The sequence below is a fragment of the Euprymna scolopes genome, chromosome 16 (assembly GCF_053919585.1).
Source record: "Euprymna scolopes isolate OS-2025 chromosome 16, ASM5391958v1, whole genome shotgun sequence".
NCBI lineage: Eukaryota > Metazoa > Mollusca > Cephalopoda > Sepiida > Sepiolidae > Euprymna > Euprymna scolopes.
In genome coordinates this window covers 115,665,769-115,684,979 of record NC_136497.1, presented here as the reverse complement: position 1 = coordinate 115,684,979, position 19,211 = coordinate 115,665,769, and positions in this window count along the sequence as shown.

Here is a 19,211-nt window from a genome sequence, read left to right as displayed (position 1 = left end):
TCAAGAAATTACCGTGTGTGTTTCTAACAAGAAAATATTTATTATAAATCAACTATTTTATTGCTACAAACATTTTAGTAAATATTCAACAAAACGTTAAAGTACAACATCAGTTTCTTTATATAGCATCATTCATATTATTGTTCCATAGAAAAAAGAATCATTTCTTCGAATGCGTTGTATCAAAACGACAATTGAAATATAAATAATTCAAGACTGTGTTTATTGGTACCGTTAGAAAACGATTATATCAAATTTTATACACAAAGAAAACATAATGTAAAATCACACCCTTGAAATAAATATATTTTAAAATGTAAAACAAATATTAGAGATAATTTTTTCATGAAAACATTTCAATATGAAATCTCTAATTGAAAAATATTTTGAAACACAATCATCCCAGCCGCTCAAAAGAATCAGAAATAGTTACTTACAATAATTATTGAACAAAACTCGAAGCGAGATCATAATAAATATGGACATCATTGAACATTTCAGCGAAATTTATATAGATTAACCTAGTAATTAAATAGCTTTGTTAATGAAACAATAACGGGTTTTATACATTGATTCTATATTTTTATTTTTTACAAGGCAAGTCGAAATATTATATCATGCATAACATGTTACTAATAATCAGCCGTCTTGATATTTTTATGCTTACATTTTTATAATTCATGTCCAGATTTGTTTATACCCTGATACATTTCTATCGTCCCTGGAATAAATAATGTTTTTTTACGAAGAAACGAAACTGAAGCGAAAACAGGTTACTTGTTGTATAATTTAATTTTCGGTGCGTGCTTGACGGAACGATGCGTTTTTTTTTCTCTTTCAAATGTTCGTCTTTCCTTTTGTAAGCGTGAAGTGTATGTAGTTGTAACGTTGAATTTTTTTCCCAAATGAATTTCAAAATCAGAGAGCGACATTTTGACTACACACCGACTGTGTAAATTTGACCTCTTGTTGACCTTTAGCGTGACCACCTTTTTGAATACGATATTCCAACGATCTCACAGCTAGAGATGAAAGAATTCACAAATGATGAGACATAGGTCATTCTAAGTCAGCACATATTTGAGAGTCGTAAAATAAATGAGTTTTCCCGTTTTTTTTTTTTATTTAAAGAAATTTTATCGACTGGCGGGCGAGTGATTTACGACTTTTACTCGCCCCAAGAAATTTTCAATCGACTGTGGCGACCGGTCGTGTAAAGGCTCAAAGGCCGTATGTGTGTATGTGTATATATGTGTGTGTGCGTGTATGTATATATATATATATATATATATATATATATATATATATATATATATATATATATATATATACTAATGACCTTCTTCAGTGTCATGTCTGCTTGAGCATGTGAATTCGCCGGTAGGACTAAAAAAAGTCATTTTTGGGCTCATAGACTTTAAGTGTCTGAGGGAGTGGAACTCGTCTTACAACGTCTTATCATGCATATATATATATATATATATATATATATATATATATATACTAGTGATGGGACTATTACAAATTTTTCTTCCGATTCTGAGTCAATTACCGATGCTGTCTTAAATTCCCGATCTGATACGAATACAGATTCCGATTTTTTTAAATTTCTAAATATTTAATTAGTGATTTGTTTTTGTCTTTTTTCCGAATTACCCTAACACATTCTTATGTCTATATATTTTCGCAAGCAAAAGATGCACTTAGTGTGTGTGTGGGAGGGATATATATTGAATATACGGGGGGGTCTAAATATTTTTTCTCGGATGTTTGCCTTTTAATTGATTCAAAATAATGAAACAACTAAAGATGAATTTCTCTTTCAAGACAAAGCCGATTTGCATTTGTAATTAGGTGGAAAATGCTATTTGAATATTACATAAACAATTGAAAATATGTAACGATTGTTATGCAAAATAAAACGGCATTATGAACAGAATAGTTAACAAAATCACCTTTCCATTTAAAACCTGAGTTTCTAAATAACATAGTTGCTATATAGAAAACAATTCTTAACTAAAGAACTGATGTGAATGTATTCTTAACTATTCTATACGTTCTCGTTAACAAGGAATGTTCACGTGTTTACCATAATCATAAATATTTGCCCGGTTATTACTACTGACAATGCCATAGTTATGCAGTAGATTGATTTGTTTTAATGATAAAAAAGAAACAAAAACAAGATACAGATAATTAGAATAGAAATACTTTTTACTAATATCGTGAGAATTTTAGACTAAAACCCTTGGCTAAAAATGATATTTTCCTTTTGTTTGATTCGACTTTCATTTTGTTTTATGCGATTGCATATGGACAACGTCAAAATATTGTTTGAAAAAAGCACACAATTATTTTTAAATTTAAACTTCCATACAGTCATTTAATCAAAAATTATGAATAATCATCATTTGCAGGCTACTCTAACATTATAGAAATGTCCACTAACCCGAAGTCTGATTGGCAAGGTTGTAAAACTATGCGTAATTACACAGATCCCTCTCAAAAAAGCAAAAAGCTTACAGGATTTATTTCCATGAGGAAAATACTTATTTTTGGTTTGTGTTCTAAAATGCGACAATGTCTCTGAAATGAAAAATCATTTTACGTCTAATTAATATTGAAGCGGATCTCCGCCCTAAATTCTTAAATGATTGCTTCGTTTGTTTATCTTTCCTCCTAGTTTTTTAGGCGTTAACGCGTAATCGCCTAAAAAATAAAATCATGTTTTATTTTTAAAATAGTCTAGAGATACAATATACTACTACTACTACTACTACTACTACTCCTACTACTATAACGTGTAAGTTCTTATATATTAGAAGTTTAAGTATAAAAAATAATAAAATGTTATAAAAATAGTAAGTCTTTTTTAATCTATAAAACAGTTTAAATGTATTTAGAGTAGATTTATAGAAATACACTTAAATTTTAACTTTGGTAAAATGCCCATGTCTTTCAGTGGAGACAAACGACTAGTTGTCTCGATGTTATTGCTTCTATACCCAGTCAAGCTTAATTTTACAATCTGACCACCGGTCGGATGTGCAGAAACGAATCTCCGAAATCAACCCAAAAGCTCTATTTGTGACATGCACAAACTATTCATTAAATCTGGCTTGTGTACATACCACTTCTGTAGCGGTTCACGCTGTTCCAATTTTTGGAAAGGGATAGTATGAGTATGTAAGATGTGACGGGCTAAGTGTGTTGTGTTTTCAATAACGAAATTAAGGATTACATTTATAAATAGCGACCCTGCTATCTCATAAATAATGAAAAGTAAAAGAACTGTGGGTTATATTTTTTGTGGTGTTACGTAGTTCTGAATGTAAAAAACATTTATTATTTATGAGATAGCAGGGTCGTTGGTTTAAATATAAGTGTATTTCTGTAGCGGTAAGCGAGGACAATAATTAAAACTTTCCGAAGTGTTCGTTTAATAATAGGAGTAATTTCATTCTGTAATAGGAGAATCAGAAATGCAGAAACATGTCTGGGGAGACTTTAATGTTTTTTCTTTCGAGAGAATGGAAGAGGAATGTAATGTTTATGAATGTACGGGTAAGTTGCGAAGGGTGGGGTCTCAATATAAGAACCCTGTGTGAAAATGTACGCGGTTTAGGATAGGTGCGGTGTGAGGACTTAGTGAAGTGGGGGAAAGTTTGGAACAACTTCTTTCGTAGGTGATTGTCACCCCTAAGAGTAAATCGTTGGTTTTATTATAACGAATGAATGTGTCAAAAATGTCGTTCCATAGTTACATAAGATATTTGCTAATAGTGTAGACAAAATTAATTTGTATGTGGCATCTGTTTTTGTAAACCTACGGTGTTTTGTTTTAGGGGGGGAACTGCTACGTTATTATTACAAATTGGGATATTTTACAATATCTGTGTCGTCGACTATGATTAGCTTCTCATTAATCATTGTGTTATGTTCAATTCATTTTGGTAAATGAATAATGTATACATTTCATTAAAGAAAGGGTACTTGTAAGTAAATACGAAAGTCCACCAATATTCAGAGATATCATATATTTTTTGAGAATACATTTTTATTTTGATAAGGTTTATTTTTTATCATTATCTTCGAGTAACAACCAAAATCAATATGGATTATTTGATATCAAAACCACAGACGTTAAATATGCTGTCCATAATGAAGAATGTGTACAAACTATATAATAAATAAGATTTTCTTATATATAACAGATTTCGTAAAACTACTTATATAATCTACCAAAAATAAATATACTTAAAATATCTATCTATTAGCTTTCACATGTAATCAAAGATAGCAATTTGTGCTGGGGGTTAGGGTTACTTGATTTCACGCGTCTTTTAAATTCTTTCATTTCATACATGCTTATTTGGAAATGAAAAATGATAGTAGTTAATATTCATATTGATTTATTATAATTAATTAAGTGTAATTATTTTAAATAAAAGAATAGAGGAGTATAATACAGTGAAAGAGTAATGGTTAATGTTCTTTATTGCTTCAACAATTATAGTCACATGACTATAAAGAAATGAATTAATGATGAAATATGTCCAACTTTCACAATGCAAACATAATGACAGCTCTATCAGCCAACATCGACAAAACACAACTGCTATTTGTAAGGTTCAAAGAATTATCAATACAATGTGTGGCAAAATTTAATTTGGATAACCAAAATAAATTTAAAAAAGCACATTTCTGAATTAAGCTAGAATAAGAAAGATAAAAAAAAATCTAGTTCAAATAAAACTATAATATGTGTCAAGATATAAGGAAATGTTCAGAATGTTCCCAGGAGACGTCGCGAAGCAGATGAACATGTGTGTATATGCCAGATGGGCTTACCGTATTCCGATGATTTTTCGGAACTCTCCCTTCGATCTTATTCAGATCATGGCAGAGATGGAGATTAGGGACCCATATAACATATCGTGCTGAAAAAATTAAACACCAAAAGATATGAGGTCATTGAGTGCCTATTATAGAGTAAAATGGACAATGGCAACCAAAAAAACGAAAATTTAATCGATTACGCGTCTTGAATACAAATAAAATCCTATTTTGTTGATATTTTCAACATATTTAAATTTAATCCTCCCCTGAATGAAAAGATTTAAGTTTTTTAGTTGTTAGCCCACGCCGTGTGTGATAGGATGAAAAACCCCAGAAAATCCGAGATCATTAATTTTAAAGACAGAAAATAAATTAATTTCAATGAAAGAAAAAGCAATGCCATGACCCAACTCCTCACGTCCGGAAATTGAGAAATATATTTCTAATTTGTTTATTTTTTCAATTCATATTTTACGCCCTGGAATGATTCTTGCGTTTATTTTCATCGCGTTACGATGGCTTGATAATCGACATTTCGAATGAGTAGATCTATTAAGATAATTGCTTTCAAGAAAATAATTTGGAATAAAAATATTAATATCAAATTAGTCACAGTATGCGTTAATACGCGCCATGGTCACTGTTTCGCACATTCCATCTATATACATAATAGAGTTCCTAGGATTTTTTTTGTTCGTTATTAATTTGAACTGATAATATTTTATAGAATGTATTAGTATTATTTGCGGGAGACTCGAAGAATATTAAAACGCTATGTTGTAATTCCAGCAGTTTTTGTTCAGTAAATATATTCCAATATTCCTGGAGTGAAATAAGAATATATACCTAATGGGGCTATATGTATTTACTATGTAAAATATGATATGACGTAATTTAAAAAATTACGAGATGACGACCGATGCTAAAAAAAATAAAAAGGGTATTGGGGCTGGATTTTTTTCTGTGAGTAAAAGTAGTGTGATTCAGCTGAGTATGTATTTTAAAGGAGTCGCGTAGGTCGGAATTAATGTACGAAATCAAAACAAAATTAAATGACAATTTCCGGAAATACACATCATGTATTGTTATGAAGCCCAAACATATAAGAATTCTACATTTTGCCTGTGTTATATGTTATATTTTATATGTTGATAACCCCAATGTTATATTTCATATTTTGTTCAAAAAATATTAAGTTAATGGATGCATAACCTATTCATAAACAAAATGTTGTTATAGATTTAACAAACCATGAACTAGTTATTAGAAAGGCATACTGTACGTCCAATTCAACGAATGTTTTAATCATACAATTCAGAATAGCACATGTATTCGTATAAACACAATTTCTCCGATGCACGTAAACATAATCAAACAAAATCTATATATCTATAAAAGTGAAAGTGTTTTTCCGTCTGTGTATCTGTGTGTCTGTGGGTGTACATTTCCCTACGCAATAACTCTGTTAATTTTAAGTATACAGATTTGAAATTTGATATACAGGGTAGTGAGATTTGGGGAAATCGATGCGATCGGGTTTCGGCCAGAAATTTGGCGATTAAGGGGTGGAAGTTCAACGATTTTACCTTTGAGAAGTCTACCAAACTCCTCCGACAATTTTGGGTCTAAACACTTGAAATTTTAGATGTAAATTCCTTGGGCATGGATCTAACTTAATAACTTGATTTGAGCCCAAATTAGTAAATGTTAAGGGGTCATAATAGGGGTCAAAGTTAAGAAAATTGACCACATTTTTTTTGTTGCTCAAGATACATCCACAAATACCCGGACAACGCCGGGAGCCCATGCTAGTTGATTATAAAACAGAACGCACACTTAACAGATCTAAAGTCGGATATTTAAGTTTTGAATATATATATATATATATATATATATATATATATATATATATATATATATATATATATATATATATATATATATACTAGCAAAAGCGCTCGTCGTTGATTGGGTTCAAAAACAGCCTACAGAAAATGGACTCTGATCTATGAAAGTATGATAGGCTATGAAAAAGAAGGGTTGTAAATTTGGCTTGAATTTGGGGGTATCAAAACCAAAGCAAAATATGATGAAAGTAAAAATAAAATAGATAAACCCCATAATTTATTATACCATACCTGTGCACACTGAAACACTTATCACAATATTCTGTGGATCTATATTAAAACAAAAAAATTAAACTTTGTTACATATTTCCATTCTATGGAGGTCAGGTGCGAACGAACACCCCATAATTTTATTATACCATATTTCTTAAAACTGAAACATAATTATCAAAGCATACTTACGCAGATAGATATGAAAAGTCTTTATTAAAGTCTATTTCCATTCTATGGAGGGCAGCCGCGAACGCAGACCCGGCAATTTTATTATACCATCCATATTTAAATTAAAACATACTTATAAAAGTATTCTTATGTACATCTATATCAAAAACACTTGTAAACGTTTTTATTTTAATTTTTAATTTTTTTTATTTCCATACTTTGTTGACCAGGCGCGTACGCAGACCCCAAAATTTAAATGGACCACCGTTCCGCCAGTTCAAACATACCCATTCCTCTGTCTCAATACATCTTCTATCATTATATGTAATCAGTTTTTTTTAAATAGCCAACCATATAGGAGTCTATTCGTGACCAGACACACACACACACACACACACACACATTCAGTTATATATATATATATATATATATATATATATATATATATATATTCCAGGTGTTGCCCTTGATCTCTGAGAACTTCGACTGAAGTAAAATAAAACAAAAAAGTGGAATCACCTTTTTCTTCACCATATTTCTTCCGCTTCACTTTATGTTATCAAGTAAGATCTTTGACTTACTTGCAGTTTCATCAGATCAAATACTTTTGTATACAAAATCCGATCCCGCATTTTGCTAATTTCTTATCCTCTGATGAGAAGGAAAGTATTTATTCAAAACTCCGTGGATTAAGGACTATCCACTTATTAAGTGTTTCCTTTCAGATTAAATATGTTTTTAACTCTTTTTCAAAGTGTTTTATAACCTGTTTTATTAACTATTTGCTCTTATATATATATATATATATATATATATATATAATATTTGTAGTCATCGACATACAGTCCTGTTTCGTTGTATCACAACTCATCAGTGCCGCTAGACTAGCATCTCTCCCAAGCCAAGGATTGAACCTAGAACCGTCGTGTTAACAGTCGGCAGTTATCCCACTCGACCACAGATAATAACCCGCAAATAACTCGTCGGAATGTTTATTTAAATAGACATCCGCCACCGTTCTTACAGTGCTCAAATCGCCTGTTTGTAACCAAACAAACAACGCGCTTCGCATTTTTCACCCAATTAAGTAGCGGGTGAGATTATTTACGACAGTGCTCTATCCAAAAAAAAAGAAAAACTATTTTCAGTTAAAAAATTAAATTCTTCAGATTAAGAAATAGGAAATAAAAAAGTCGGTCAGTTTGCCTTGTGTGCAAGATCGTTCATTTCTGTTACTTGATCACCCGAATCGTCTGTAATAAACGTTAAGTTTCATTTATGTTAAAATGTCCTTAGTTTTTTCACGATGAACGTTCCTTGCTAATGGAGTCAAAGATAGCTTCTTGGCGGAGTTCGAATCTTTCCACCAGCATTGATCCCCATCTCTTGCATTGACGATTACGTATGCATTAAACAATAATATATGTAGGCATAAAAATAATAATATATATATATGTGTGTGTGTGTGTGTGTGTGTGTGTGTGTGTGTGTGTGTGTGTGTGCGTGTAACAAATTTTCTGTTTTTGTACTAAAGTTTGTTCACGGAAAGAAATCCATTATTTTAAATATAATTTAACAGTTGACGCGCACACGTAGCTTTATAAACAATAATTTTTTTTCAAACGATAGAAATATTTCGAATGAAATGACATGGATTCCATAACGACAAAATAATGCAAAGTTGAACATTCCAATTTATCTCAACAATTTCTTCCTTTTTTTTTTTACTTAGGAGTTACCACTTATCAAGCCGGAAGTCCAATCGAGGATAAAGGTTAATGTCTGCAATGTGGTAGTGTAGTAATCGTTAAAGGTGTTAATTGAATTTAATTTTATTATTTATTGAGACGGCCCAACAAGAACTGGCTTACGTTGGAATTTAAGATTATCATTCTGTATTCAATCGGGAAGCACGCCTGCGGTACAGTATTCCACAGGCAGGCAATTCTAAGAAAGAAGCGCTGTTCATGGAATCTGTGTTTAAATAAAGGTACACATAGAGAGTGAGGGAAAATTATTGATAGTGAGTGTAGAATCAAGGGATTTTTTTGAAAGTTTGGCAAGGGAGACCATAAATTAGCGTTCAGTCGAGCACTTGCCATGAAAATAACAGTAAAACAGGAATAGGCTCACAACATCTATTTTGTGAAAATGGGATTACAGGGAAAAGAAAATGGTATTACCTACTAGGTATCGGAGGTTAGAGAGTTTTTATATTTATAAACGACCGTTCGGAATTTATAATTACAGCGTTGGTTTTACGCGTTTTAACCTTTTACATAACAATATTTTTATTATGTAATTGGAATCCATTATTGAGATTAGTATTATTTATTACTTTATTTATTGCGGACTACCCTCATCATTTTTTAGTTGTTGTTTCACGACGTTTCAGCCAACTATTCCTCCGGCCTTCGTCAGTTGGTAACCGCGACGGGATAGGAACTCTGAATCCCCTAACTGCTGAGGATGCAGTTAAGAAATTCGAAGTTCCTATCCTGTCGCGGTTACCACCCAACGAAGGCCAGAAGATTAGTTAGCCGAAATGTCGTGAAACAGCAACTAATAAAAGATGAGGATAATAGTCCTCAATAAATAAATAAACGATATTTTTATTTGTTTAAGTGTGATACATATGTAATTCAACATTCGTATATCGGTTTAACATGGTGTCAATTAACGCTGGTAAGTGTTTTTGAGGGTGAAAGCATTTTATGTACCGATTCAGAATCCAAATACTAGAGTAAATATAAACCTTTCAGGATTTTCTTGCTTATTAATGAATCTGAAATGAGACTCGAAATACAAATAAATAGCAAAAATGAGTTTGCTCATTATAGATGAGAGATAGGTATGTATGTGTATTTGTGTATGAATGTGTATTCTAGTCATATTAATGTTAAATGTTTCGAATAATTCATTCCACGCACGCATCTTGAGACACGGGAATTAATATCCGTGTCATATTATAGTCATGACACTAAATAAAACACAAATTGAAATCTCATCAATGTTAATTCTCACCGGTAAGAAGCCGTCTTATTTTAGGAAGTAAAACATTTCGGAAAATGAATAAAGAAAGAGAGAATAAGAACGAGAAATAAAGGGAGAATGATAGATGCAGAACTAGGCAGAAAAGAGTAGATATAGAAAAGTACATAACTGTAAAAATCAATGTGGAACTAAACATTTCTTTAAATTGGATTTGACAATCCTACCTGATCGTGGTTGTGCATCACATTCCAAAGTCCCTCATCAATTATGAGAACCACATTTGAAAGTTTTTTTTTTCTGTTTGTTACATTTACTTTCTTTACTTTTTTAATTCCTGTTTCTAAGATTTGGAGCATGACTTATTTAGATATCATTTTAAAATAGTTATGTCTGTTCGATTAATTCAGGAATAATATATATATATATATATATATATATATATATATATATATATATATATATATATATATATATATATATATATACACGTTTTATTTTTATTATCGTATCTTTCTGTTAAGTTACATTATTGTTTCGGCTACACGGGCGTTTTTTTTTTTTTTTGGCCGTCTGTATCGTCCTCAGACTTTTACAGAAAAAAGTTTTCTGTAAAAGTCTGAGGACCCTACAACAGTATCGAGCACTTTCTTCAGTTTTTATTAATTACCATCTCCACTTAATATATATATATATATAATGATTTATAAAATATACATGGCGACTAAGCTTAATCGCCATATATATTTTATAAATTACTAACTAGCTCTACCTACGTATTGAGCACTTTTGAAGTAAATACTTAAAGTTTGCGCATAAATCTATACTCTCGTATATTTATTTTATGTGAGTAAATTAAGTAGTTATATATATATATATATATATATATATATATTATTCCTGAATTAATCGAACAGACATAACTATTTTAAAATACACACACACACACATATATATATATGTATATATACATACATATACACATATATATACATATACACATATATACATACATGTACACATATATAAATACATATACACATATATATGCATATACATATATATATACATATAAATATATATATACATATACACATATATATACATGTACATATACACATATATACATATACACGTATATATATACACACACATATATATACATATATATATATACATGTAAAAGATAAAAGTTAATAAAACATGCTAAAAAACACTTTGAAAAATGAGTTAAAAACATATTTAATCTGAAAAGGAAACAGTTAATAAGTGGATAGTCCTTAATCCGCGGAGTTTCGAAGAAATACTTTCCTTCTCATCAGAGGGTAGGAATTAGCAAAATGCGGGATCGGATTTTGCATACAAAAGTATTTGATGAAACTACAAGTAAGTCAAAGATCTTACTTGATAACAAAAAGTCAAGCAGAGGGAATATGGTGAAGAAAAAAGGGATTTCACGTGAATGGATAGTCATCTGAAAGGTAAAGTATCAAATGACGGTAAAATCCAAAAATGTAAGTCCAAGAAAGTGTATTTAATTTTCCATTCGCACAAGATCCGAGGAAATAATCCAAAAGGCCGAAATCCGTGGAATAAGTCCTAAGTTTATGACTTATTCCTTGAATTTCGCCATTTTGGATTATTTTGGACCATCTTCCTATTATGTGATTTCCTTGGATTTTACTTGTGCAAATGGAAGCTTAATTAACTTTCTTGGATTTATATTTTTGGATTTTACAGTCATTGGATAATTTACCTTCATCAGACTATCCATTCACGTGTAATCGTTTTTTTCTTCACCATATACCCTCTGCTTCACTTTTTGTTATCAAGTAACATCTTCGACTTACTTGTAGTTTTATCAAATACTTTTGTATGCAAAATCCGATCCCGCATTTTGCTAATTCCTACCATCTGATGAGAAATTTATAGGCAAAACCGAGTTTTGTTGGGGTTTTTTTCTTTATTTTTCCAGGCCGTTTACACGTAATCTCCTGAAAAAGGAAGAATCACATTTGTATTTTCTGGTGGCTAATGGTAACTTAAGATCTTAATATACACATTTGCTGCTGCTATTATTATTATTATTATTATTATTATTATTATTATTATTATTATTATTATTATTTACTCACTGGGAGTTCTCACGCAAGCCATCATCAAAGATTGCTCTTTCAGAGTAACTTCCTTGGAGTCTGAGTGACAAGAAGTCTCCCCAGATGTTCAATGCTTTCCACCTCTTCCGAAAATTTTTGCAAAAGAATTTGGGTTATCGCAATAGCCGTTTACCATTGATTTCTTGTTGGCGGCGACCATTGGTCTTTACTGGAATTTGGGTGGAAATGAGCCTACCGAGGGTCCAACTCCTATTTGCACTACTCCAGCGGAGGTCTGGCTAGTGCTATCTCTCCCCGGTCTTTCCATCCACCTTGACCCTCATTATTTGGTGTGCTGCTCGTTTATGATGACACCCACAAGAAGAGGAGCAGCATCTTACAATTATACAGTTTCAGTTTTTATGATTCCATGCGATATTCTTTTGTGTTTTGTACCTGTAACCGTTTCTGTGTCAAGTTTGGGTGTAGTTTTAGTCTCCACATTCAAGGCTTTCCTTAATATTCATGCAGTTTTCATTATTGAAATTCGTTGTATCTTCTCTGCCATTCGTTTGATTTCAATTTCTCCCATTCTATTTCCAAGGTTTTTCAGTATGGTTCCTAGCACTCCTACTATTAGGTTGGTGCAAAAACAATATCGTTTACTTACATATGTTATTTTTATATGTGATTTCTGAATTAATTCACTGATATATATACCCAAGTTATATATCATGTTGCAGTGCGGTTTTCGCTCTATTGGATCGCGTTATTCGTTACCGTTCTCTATCTCATCATTCATTTTTTTGCATGGTTTTTGTCAGCATGGACAAAATGAAATTCGCACGATTAATTACTCGGAAAACATTTCAGAAAAAATATATGCGGAAATTACCCCGGGAGGTGGGGTATGTAATAATTTGCAAATTTAAAATTTGCAAATTTTAAATTTGCAAACAAAAGAAAGAAAATAAGAAACACACAACTGAAATTAAATATTTATACATTTGAAAGGAATCGGCATCGGAATCGGGAATCGTATCGGAATCGGAAATTTAGAAAAGAATCGGTAATTGGATCGGAATCGGGAAAAATTTTTAAATCGTCCCATCACTCATATATATGGATAGAAAGTATAAGATTTTTAAATGGACGAGAAGTAAAAAAGCTGACTTACTTGTGATTGATTTAAAAATAATAGGAAAGTAAATTATTTTAATGGTTACATACATGAATATTGATTGGCCGATAGATACTTACGTCATTGAATGTGTGCAATTATAAATAAAAGAAAACAAAAAAATTTAGACTATTCAAAATATTCTCCCGGCAATGTAAGTAAATGTGAACACAATTTACACATGAATAAATTCTTCATTGGAAAAGCATTTACCAAAACAAAGAAAAAAATTATAACAAAAATTTCAATGTTTGCAAATAACGATGCATAAATACTCTGTAATCAAGCATGTGATTTTATTCTTTTCTTTTGTATTCATTGCTTTGTAAAATCTTTAGATTGCAAACTTCCACATAAGAAAATAAAGCCATATTTTCACAGATAATAAACGCTAATATAAACCTCCAGGGGGCGCTTCCGCTATCTTCATATCAGCCGGAAATGTTTGTCTTAATAGGTGATATTCACTAGTTTTTATCTGCTTTTTAAAAAAGCAATTTTCTAATACATATATATGTGTGTGTGTGTGTGTGTGTGTGTGTGTGTGTGTGTGTGTGTGTGTGTGCGCAAGTCAAATTATATAAACAGCAGAATAAGTTTACGTACAGTTCGACGATGTTAAATTATCATCGACGATTCAATCTGTCTTGAACATGTAAGGAAACATAAATTAATCCGTGTTGGAAGTTCATATAATTTCACTTATAATAGCTCTACATATGTATTGAACATTTTAACAACGTTATATTGTTTAATATATCTGAACTTAATTAATTTATATATGAAAAGCATAAAGGAAAAAAATATACAGAGATGAAATAAAAATCAAACGGGAGATTAGACCGACTTCATTTGGATTAATGAACGTCTTCCGAAAGAAGTTCAGAAGGCGTGTCTTGGTTCAAATGAACGCGTTTGGATATCTCGTTCGAGTTTATTTTTTTTATTATTTGTTCTTGTGTTTAATTATTTTCTTCTCTAACTATAATACTGGTCAACAATATATTTGTTTTCTGCATTTTTACAGCTGCGTTAGAAGAAATCTGATGCTCTAAATCTAAAATTATTATTGATTTAGCTTCTTTTTTTTTACACAGTGGTCACCACTTATCAAGGCCCGGAAGCCACTCAGGGATAAGGGTTATTGCAGGTACATTACGTTAGTGTGGATATTTGATGAGGTGTTTACTAAAGGGGGCGGTTCATTAGGAATTTGTTAACGTTGGAATTGAAGACATCCAAGTTGTAGTCAGGTGGGGAGCAGGCAGACGGAACAGAGTTCACCAGGCATGCAGTTCTAAGAAAAAAGCTTTGTTCATGGAATCCACGTTTTGATTTAGGCACAGATAAAGAGTGGGGGAAATTTTTCACAGTGCTTCGGCTAGACGGGTGTTTTTCGTGAAAGATTGGCGAGGGGGGACCAGAGATTGGAGTTCAGGCGAGCACCTGCCATGGAAATAACGATAAAACAAGGAAAGGCTCGCAATGTTTCTTCTGTGGGAGAGAGATTTCAAGGTAGAGAAAAGGGCATCCTCCACTAAGCCACGAAGTCTATTTTGTACTCTGTCAACGCAGGATAGGCTGTTTTAAGCAGCTCTTGCCCAGATATGGCAGCAGTATTCCATCCTTGGACGTACTTGGCTTTTATATAGATAGAGAATCGCATCAGTAGTGAGATATCTTCTGGAGCGATAGAAGGATCCCACAATCTTTCCAGCGACCTTGGCAACAGACTTGATGTACGTGTTCCATTTCAGATCAGGAGTAAAGGTCAAACCCAGAAGCTTGTCAAAACACGGGGCCTCTCCCAAACGAGAGCCATCCATCCCAATTGATGGCAGATGGGGATCAGAGCGTTGATGATGTAAGGATAGGAGTTTGGTTTTAGATGCATTAAAGGTAACCAGCCACGTCTTCCCCCACTGAACCACGCGCTCGAGATCAGAGGAGAGAGAATCTGAGAGAACTTTGTCATTTACAGCCTTTAGTGTGTTGCCGTAGATGGTCATGTCATCAGCATAGATGTCAACGAATGGTTTAAGTATGTGTTTAGGGAGGTCATTGATGCAGATCAGAAAGAGAGTTGGGCCCAGGATTGAACCCTGAGGAACTCCAGCATTAATACTGCAGGCCTCCGATTTTTGTCCATCGACCACTACTCTTATGAGCCTATCGGAGAGAAATTATTTAAGGATTGAGAAAACATTTGCAGTTATGCCGTAGCTGGAAATCTTGTGAAATAGGCCCTTATGCCATACCTTGTCGAAGGCTTTTGATATGCCAAGATCAATTGCCCTAGAAAGGAAGCCTTTGTCAAGAGATTCACTAATCCTGTGACATATAACCGTCAGTACATCTGCGGTAGATCTTGCAGAGCGGAAACAATATTGTGTCTCACTACGAGGGTTGTTTTTGCTGAGGTGGTTGACTATTTCTCTATTTAATATGAATTCCAGCAACTTACTCATAACACACAGGAAACGTATTGGTCTGTGCTGAGAGGGAGATGACTTATCACCTGAATTCTTAAATACAAGGCAAACTGATGAGGTCTTCCAGGGACTCGGAAAGCACTTCTCCTTAAGGCAGCGCTTAAACAGTTTCGTAAGTATGGGAGCAAGTTCTGGTTGAAGCTTTTTTAACACTATAATTGAGATGCCGTCAGGGCCAGTTGCTTTACTGGAATCAAGTTTCTTGATTGGCTGAGCGACCTCATGCACGGATATTTGTATGTTACTTAGCGTGTTCTCTGTTATAGGAGGAAATATGGGGAGTTGATGGCCTTCGTCGCATAGGGTAGAATAAGCTGCAAAGTTTTTTGCAAATAGTTTGGCTTTGTCTGATACTGACGAGATGAACTCTGGTCCATTGATAATGGCTGGGATAGAACGCACACTTCTGTTCAGGATCCTATTTGTTATTTGCCAAAATTTATGGGAACCAAGCCGCTGATCAGTTACCTTGGATTTAACAGACTGGGTATATAGCTCTCTTGCATTTTTTATTACTCTTTTACAGTGGTTGCTGGCAGTCCTGAAAGCAGCTTTAGTCTCAGTGCATCTATTACGTTGGTAGCTATGGAAAAAGTGATTTCTGTGCGCGATAGCAGCAGCACATTCTGGGGAGAACCATGGCTGGCTGTTAGGTCTTTGTTGGAATTTTTTAGATGATATGAATTGGTCTATGCATACAATTAACCATTCGGTCAGATCTGATACTATAGAGGACACTTCCTTCTTAAATATGGAGTTCAGAGGTAAATCAGATATTAATGTACGGAAGCTATCCTAGTCAGCCATATTGTATCGGTATACAGTACGGTGGAGGGGTACGTCTGGGGACTTATTACATTTCGTTTTTATCTTAACTGATACAACGGAGTGGTCGGAGGATCCTAGAGGAGAATGAACGGAACATGAACATAGCTCAGGGGAAGTTGAGAGAAAAAGGTCTAGGAGGCTTGCATATTGACCGGGTGTATCGGGCACATGGGTGGGTTCGCGAATAATCTGAGTGAGGTCATAAGCAATGGTAAAATGACAAAACCACCCCTCATCGTCTGTCTTATTTGAATGGGTCAGCCATTCTACGTTATGGACGTTGAAGTCACCACAGATGTGGATGTTAGCCGAGGGATGTGCAGACAGGATGTGGTCTATTTTCTCAGATATGCTCTTAAAGATAGTAACTCCGCTGTTGTGGGGCCGATAGAGAGCAAATATAAATGCAGTGGTGTTAGCAAGTGCAACCCAGAAGCACATATAGGGTAAGTTAAGAACTTCTCTAGAGATATCCCTGCCACACGGGAAGCCATATTTAATGTAGACACATATTCCATGCCCATGGCGATCTTGGAGGTCAGATTTAGCTGTTAAAGTAGAGTATCCGTTAATTATGAAATCATCTAGGGAAGTAGTCGGCCCTATTCCAGTTTCGATTAGAAATAATATGTTCGGTTTCGTCTCCTGTAATTGGGTTTCAACCTCTGGAAGGTTTGAACGTAGACCGCTGATGATGGAGAAGGAGACCTGGTAGTAGGGGTCTACGTTGGAAGATCAGGTTCTAGGTTTATTCGAGTTTTTTTTTCTGGAGATAATTCATGTTGAGGTTTTGGGATTTGTGAAAAGTTCAAGTTTTCTTGCTATAGCCATATTTTGTTTTGACATTTTTGTTCGCATCTAAGCATGTGTGGAGCATTTTAGAAAAAAATTGGTGGACGTAAAATGAAATGCCAAATAATCTTTTTGATTGGAATGAATTATTTTAATGACGAGATGTAGACAGGTTGCTCTGTGTTATTCTGTTGAAAACTAATCAATTTAAAGTTATAAAATTTCGAATTCTTCCAAAAATTGGTGCCTCAAACCATAAATTTCATGGAACTAAACTACACTTAATGGCGCAGTCACCTCAGCAAGTGTATTGGAAACTCAACCCGCACAGCTACAGGTGTGTTCGCTTAATGTGCATTGCGGAATATTTGAGTTGTTCCGCTAGTATCACCAAATAAAGAACGCGGGGGATTGTAGTGGCGCTAAATTATGACTAATTTGTATATATTTTGTTTTGCAGGTGAATAAGATGGCTTCGGCTAGAAGATCGTACAGAAATTAGTCTGACGTCTTATGCTACATGTGCACAATACACCATTGCTCCTAACAGTAAGTCAGTCACAATTACATAACGCGTGGTTATCATGCTTATTTTAGTATTAAACTTGCTGACAAAGGTAAAGCTTGAGCACCACACACAGTATGCAAAGTCTGCACCGTGACTCTGCGCGTGTGAATTACTGGCAAGTGGAGTCTGAACTTTACAATTCCTATGATTCGGACAAGAGCCTCCAAACCATGGCACTGACTGGTACTTCTGCGTGATGACGCGACTAGGATAAACAGAAAGTAGTGGGACAGGCTTAAATATTCAATCAGCACATCGTCCTGTCGCTCATTTGGATGAAATATTAGTGCCTATATCCCGAAGCCTTCTTAACATTAGTGACGAAGATGTGTCCAGTGTTAAATTACATAAAGATGGAGAAGAAGTGGCTTTTGAAGACGGTGCCCCACATCTATTTTATCAAAAGGAGTTGAATTTTAATTTAAAGCAGAAAGCGATCATTGAAATGTGTTCTCCTACACAGAAAAAAACAGTTTTCCTCTGGATTCATCCCCCACTCGACTTTACTGAAAGAGAAGTATGAAACGGTAAGGTGTTTGTTGGGGAAAATAAGTTGTTTATTTGTGTTGACCGGAGGACCGTGAACTTTTTGTAGGGGCAATAGTCTTGCTTCACCAAATACTTATGTTTTCTGTGCATGTGGGATAGAATAGACCGTGCTCAGAATTACACGAGGAAAGACTTGTCTGTACGAAAGGAATTGGTGGCTTGCAAAATGAAACGGAAATCATCAACTCGTAAACAGAAAAAGAATACTCTTCCTACTGCTGCATATCAAGCTCGGCTTAATCAACAAGTTCTCTAAGTGTAACGCAATTCCCCATTGAGGAGCGTTAGAACTACGCTGAAGTATCTTTTTATTCCTGGGTGACGCCAGATATCCCAAGGATGTAAGATAGAGAAGATAAAAATATATATTATATTTTATGTCAAAATAGATATTGTTTTAAACCAGAGAAATATATTTTTACGGCTAAAAGTTGCTGACAGGAAATTTCACTTATAACATTGTCTGGCCTTAAATGAACCCAGGGTCGGATTTCAGAATTGACATCTGACCTTGGAAATCGGGAGAATGGGTAATTTAGATTTCAGTATTAGACTTGTACCCACGCAAAACCCTAAAAGCTTTCGATT